Consider the following 7098-nt stretch of genomic DNA (forward strand, 5'->3'; position numbering starts at 1 on the left):
GATAAAATAAACGCACCAGATCGTGCCCTAGATCTCACTAAAATTAGGGGGTCTCATTGGAGCGGCCCCCTATATATATATATATATATATATATATATATATATATAATTTTATTTTTCTAAACAAGCTATATCAAATTAAATACTGATAATAATTAATACAGTATTTGTAGTTTAGTCTATTTTTTAAACTATTTTTATAAATATAAAAAATACTATAAATATATTATACTTTAAAATATGATGTATTAAAAATGAATGACTAAACTCATGTGTATTGAAAGGATGACTATTCTTGCATTATCAGGAATAGTCATCCATCTCAAATGTAATGAATTTCAAATTAAGTGATAATTTTATAGTTATAATAAAATTGAAAGTTTATTTGTAAATTATATATTTTCTCTTTTTCTCTTTTTTTTGTTTTATTTTTTTTCTAAAAACTATCAAATTCGAATAATTATAAAATAATATGCATATCAAATAGAGATCATGATAACTTTAATTGTTGATATAATTTATGTAAATATTTAATTTAAATGTATAAGTTATATTTATTTAAGTATTAAAATTTTAAAAAATTATCTCTCCTCTCTCATCTTTTATATAATACCATATCTATTTTTCATTTTTAACTTTTTTTTTTGCCTGTTCATAATATTAAATTTTATTATTGTAAATTCTTCTTTATGTATTTTATTTTTTCAATATTCAATTCAAATACATTCGGTTAAACATAATTCTTTTATTATATTTATAAATATGATAATTGAATTGGTATCAATTTAATATAAATATAGAAATATAAAAACGTTTCTTGTGTATTACGCGGGGTGCAAATACTAGCTAGTACCAATTATATATAGGAATTGAATGAAGCTATATAAGAGTAATCATTCCATTTCACATCCTACCAATTCACCTGGGGTGCAAATACTAGCTAGTACCAATTATATATAGGAATTGAATGAACCTACATAAGAATAATCATTCCATTCCATCCTACCAACTCACCTACATATATGTTTCCGCAAGATTAAGTAAACTTTTTGGGTGTGTTTACTTTTTATCCTTCTAAATGGAGGGATAATATAATGAGGTATAAATTTATCACTTAAAGTGGGGACCACATTTTTTTATATCTTGTTTTGTTTGAATAATATATTTATTCACTTCTTATAAGGTGGTATAAAATTATACCACCCTTTCTTTTAGGTATAAAATTATCATTTTCCCAAGGGATAAGGAGCTGCCCAAAAAATTGTACAACCTGCTCGATTTTTTCATACATCAAAACAAACGAGATATAAGGTGGTAAATGTAGCTTATCCCTTCATTATAGCTCAAAGCAAACTCGCCCTTCAGATACAAATAGTTGTTAACATACATGCCCCTCCATACTATTATCACTCCATCTATTTATAATGCAATAGTTTTATCTATTTATTTTAAATTTTAAGCTTTAAAATAGTGCATATTAATTTATACCTAAAAATAGTTAAAGGACTTAATTACTTAGTCCTTAAGAGAAACATTAAAAATGTATTTGACCTTTTTTCTTTTTCTTCAAGGATAGTTATGGTGTAATAAAATCACCTACGTAGTACATTAATTTGAATACATGACATAATTGATTGTATGGATTGACTTTAGTACTCGGCCGCCCATATTTAATCTCACTCTTCAAGTCGTAGTTCTTAATTAAGAGTTCGAGAACTAGAGACTTCATCATGAACAATTAATTTAATTATATATATAATGTGATTGAGATTTCATCATGAACAATTAATTTAATTATATATATATAATGTGATTGATCTAATTAGTTGTAAGTAGGATCCTACTCTATCTAGCTAATCAACATGATGTTGGGTTGATTAAAGAATGTTAATTACGATATTTGTAAACTTGTATACTTGATAATGTGATTGTGCATTTGCATATATATAGGTGGAATTATTGTAATTTATAAAATATGGGGATCAGTACTATAAATCCAAGGAATAGGATAAGGCAGTATTTCACATGCATTCACATGTAGTCCCGTTAAGAATGAATTTAATGCATCAGTACTTATTAGAACTATTATTTCTTCAAAGCATGTGTGGGTTAACTTTGCAGTTGTCGGCCAAATAAATTTAAGGGTACGTACCAGTATTATTGTTATAGCCACAAATTTCATCTATATTTTATGTCGTCTACCAATTTATTGTAAATGTTGGTAAGTTTTTGTTGACCTTTTCCTATAATATTTATACATTTTATAGACTAGTCGTATAGAGGGTACTTAATTAAAACTGATCATGAATGAGGAGGATATATACACACACATAGCCAAGACCCATATGGTACTTACTGCAATACAAATAATAAAAAAAGAAATTAGACAATGTCTATGCATATTAGAATGTTGAATGAAATTAAAACTTAGAAAAATAAATGATTAATTAATAAATATTGAAAGTGACATATACTTATAAGTATGGTAAGTTAAGGGGAAACTGAAATAATACAAAATAAATTGTTATTGATTACTCCCTCCACCTACCAAACATTTTTCAATTTTATCATTTCCATCTCCACTCATCAAATACACAATTATCTTTTATTAAAATTCGTGCCAACTCTATTTATGTTTTATGGATGAAATGCGTATTTGATTATATATATATATATATATATATACTGTACGTATTAAGAAAAGATAATTTTGTTAAAATACTTGAAAAATACACACAAAATTATTATTAAGTTATGTATTCAATATCTAGTTCATCTAAGGGAAGAGGGTTCTGAGTTGACCATGATGCCAATTCTGAGTTGACCATGATGCCAACTACTGTTTTTCGAGTCCAATTATAGAGCATGACCCTCAAGTAGGGTTGTGAATGAATTGAGAGATAGATATTTGTAGAATTAATAATAGAACGCTGATGTCAGAATTGGAGGCGATTATATATAGTGGTCGAATTTGGATGAATATAACAAATCTGATTAGGTTAGGTACATGCTATACAGAGAAATAAGAGAATAATTTCGGAGGAGCAGGAGACAATATTATAATATGAATTGAATTATATATAGAAGCCTTTAGGTTTATATTTCTTACCATAAATTTATGCGGCCACATTATAGTTAATCATAAATAAGTCAAAAAAAAAGAAAAAAATAATTCATTTAATTTATTTTTAAATAAATAATTTTTTTTGCTATTTTACTATATTTTCTACATATTGTAGTTATTTTTATTTTGTAATTCTAATATTTTTTATTTTTTAAAATACAAAGTATATATTATCTACAATATGAACAATACAGTAAAATAATTAAATTATTTTCTATTTTGAAAAAATTAAATTAATAGCTACAATAAATCGAGGCTAGCTTCTCTATAGCCTCGTAATCGTTGCCCCCTCATTCACTCCACCTGACATGTTTTAGTTTTTATACTCCCCCGGCCGTTCCATTACAAATATCCAACTTTACATAATGGAATGTTTCATTACAAATGTTTCATTCTTTTTGGCAAAATATTATCTCTTTATACCTAATATTTAAATAATTTTCATCGATTCACTTTATCTACTAATTAGATATTTTTTAATTTTGGTGCCTAAAAATAACGGGATATCTGTAATGAAACGGAGGAAGTATATTGTTCATAAATTTTGTAATCGGAACTACTTTAGGGTTTTCGCTATCACGACAGCATGCAATCGGTGCATGGACTCAGACGTGGACCGACGGTCGTGTCGTCCAATAATAGATTGATAAAATTCTTCTTAGTTAAACTTTATCAAGAGCAGGAAGTTTCTTGATTAGTGTGCGTGTGTGCACCTAAATATTTAGACGACGACCACCAAAATTGTCTACATTATCGATCAATTATTATCTCTAAGATCGAATATATGAATATTCGTGTAGCACTAAATTTGTTCGTTGAAAGTCCAGAGAGCTCGTATGAATTAATGGACTTCGTTAACATATCATTTAAATTATTTTGTATATAAGTACAATATTAGTTTTAAAAATGCATGAAAGGTAACTCTTAGTTTAACTGTAGCCTGTAGGAGGTCTGTAGCAAGAAAAAGCCATTTAAAAAAAGACTAATATCTGCAATGATATTCCCCCGACCATGTGATCTCCATAATTAGAAACATTGTCTGGCCGATTTTTGTTTGTTTTTGTTTTAACTAATGTTACTCTTTATATTCTTCGAAAAAAAAAAGTCACACTTTACATTGACAAAGATTCAAAAAATAAGATAACTATAGTGTATATCAAATACTGCTCACTTACTCACCGTGTGCACAAGTTAATGTATCCATAATTGAATTAACAATGTCACGTGAACAGGGTAATCAACTACTCTCTCCGTTCCCAAAATAAGTTCCTCTATGGGGACGGCACTGGTTTTAAGGAAAATGGTAAAGTGTATTGATAGTGGAAAAAAAATATGTTATAATTAGTATTTGGAGTGGTGAAAATGTGAAAAAATGTTATAATTAGTATTGAGAGTGGTGAAAAAGTGAAAAGTAAGAATAAATAAAGTATTATTAGTGGTGGGGTAGTTGTCCAAAAATAGAAATAAAGAAAAAGGAACTTATTTGGGGGACGTCCCAAAATGGAAAAAAATGAACTTATTTCAGGGACGGAGGGAGTATAATTTAATTCACTCTAATATTTGAAATTACTATATATATATATATATATATTGTCTTCATTTTTTGGAAATAAATTATGTTCCTATTACCATAAACATTTTTTTCTTAGCAATTATAATTAGAGGTAAAATTTGAGGTAATCATTATAGATAGTGAAAATTGAAAGGTGATCACCAACTTAATTTTAATAAATTGTAGCCAAAAATTAAAATCCGCACAAAATTACATTTAGAATAAACGTAGATAAAATTGAAGGCATATATACTAGTACGATTGAGATGATTTGCATTGGTCGTTCCGACTAGTATGAATATTAGAATATGGACTATTCGCGATCGTAACAGTCTTGACGTGCAACATCTCGGTACCAATTGTCTCAATTAGTCGTATCAGTCCATTGCGCGCCACAATTAATACGATTTTTTATCAAGTGTATCATATATTTATATTCAATAGATAGTTATACGAAATTAAAGTAAGGATATTTAAGTATTTTCATGTCAAAGTTAATTAAAAATTATTAAAACTAATATTAGCGGCTAACATTTAATTTCCATAATCCATTTTTAATTTTTTGCACTATTAACCCTTACAAAAGTATAATAATCTTAACAAAATCCCTTTAGTTCACAAACACATGCAAGAATACAGAAACAGCAATTAATCACTCCACGGCGTCCACAATCTCTTGGTGCATGAACTTAACTTTTCTCCAATTTTTTTTTTTATATAAAAAAAATAGATCAATCCTGGTACATACTAATAATTAATGATATATGCATGTATTTGTTTAAGCTATCTCGATCCCACAAAACTATGATAATCAATTTCAAATAAATGTTAATGATGTTTAACAATTTTTTATTTATAAAAGATAGTACTTCCTCCATCTTACAAAAACATGAATATTTTGTCATTTTGAGTCGTCTCACAAAAATATGAACATTTTTATTTTGGTACACTACCCCACCACAATGTCTTTATTTTTCATCTCTACTTTTTATAAAGTGTGACCATTTTTCCATTCACAATATACTTTTATCGAATATTTCTTAAAACCTGTGTCGCTTGCAAATGTTTATGTTTTTAATTATGAGACGAAGGAAGTGGGAGTAGTGTTCCCTCGGTTCCATTGGACTTGTCCCATTTGGTTTCGGCACGGTTATTAAGGAGAGTATTATTAGTGTTTTAAGTGTGTAGGTAATAAAATACTAAAATTGATAAAGTAGGAGATGAAAGGTGATAAAGTATGAGAGAAAATGTAATAAAGTGATAAAATAGAATAGAGAGGGCGATAAAGTGATAAAGTAGGAGAGAGATAATGTAATTAAGAATTCTTATTGTTTAGCTAATTGGAGTACTATTTATAGAAATGAGACAAGATCAGTGAGACAAACAAAAAATGAATACATGATAAGATCAATAGGACGGAGGGAGTACAATATAGTGCATCCTGATGTGTGTGTGGTGCATCTATCCTACACATGAAAATTAATTACTAATTGGACAATAATAAATCCTAACTTGATATTGATACATTCTAAATGAAATGAGCTGAGTATACCGTATATTAAATGCACGGAAGTATTTGCCCATAATTTTCAAAATTTGACAATTGACACCATAAAGCTATACCATAAACCTAGATTTGAGGCTGATAAGCTTTAATTAGGTATAATTTTTTTTAACTCATAGGGTCTTATACCAGGAATTAATGGTGGACGTGAATTGGAGGAATGATTAATTGCTGTTGTATTGATCGAGTAATGTTACGAAACATGCATACATATTATGGTTATTTATAAATAAGATTGTCACGTCGTTTACAATCACCTCATAAATTAAATTGTCAAGTAGAAAAGTTAGTTCATCGAAGACTTCGTAAGATATAAAATTGAATAAGTTATATAGTTCAGGTGTATTGGAACATACCATTTGAAATAATTAAATACAAAATACATGAAATAAAATAGTTAGAGTATTTACGAACATTAAGCCTTGACCAAGAAGCTAAGAAGAATACTACTTCCTCCGTCCCAACCAAAATGTCATGTTTTCTTTTTTGGATTGTCCCAAACGAAATGTCATGTTTCATTTTTGGGAAAAAAAAATAAGGGATAATAAAGTGTCTAATTTTTTTCTTTTTGACGGAAAAACGGAGATATATTATTGAACACAAGAACATGGGGCGAGGAGATGACCCACCACAGAAGACGGAGGTTCATTCCAAACATGATGTGTATACATATCTCTCGCAACTCTCGCTAAACAATGAGCGATAATATTTTGTTCACGCCTAACATGACGAATTTTGAAGTCATGCAGCTCCAAAAGATCTTGACGACAAAAAGAAGCAATGACACCCAACTCTAAAAAATTCTACTCTCCCGTAATAAGAATGTCACACGCTCTTTTACTATCGCACTCAACCCAG

Source organism: Salvia miltiorrhiza, chromosome 1, assembly GCF_028751815.1.
Source record: "Salvia miltiorrhiza cultivar Shanhuang (shh) chromosome 1, IMPLAD_Smil_shh, whole genome shotgun sequence".
In the NCBI taxonomy this organism is placed as follows: domain Eukaryota; kingdom Viridiplantae; phylum Streptophyta; class Magnoliopsida; order Lamiales; family Lamiaceae; genus Salvia; species Salvia miltiorrhiza.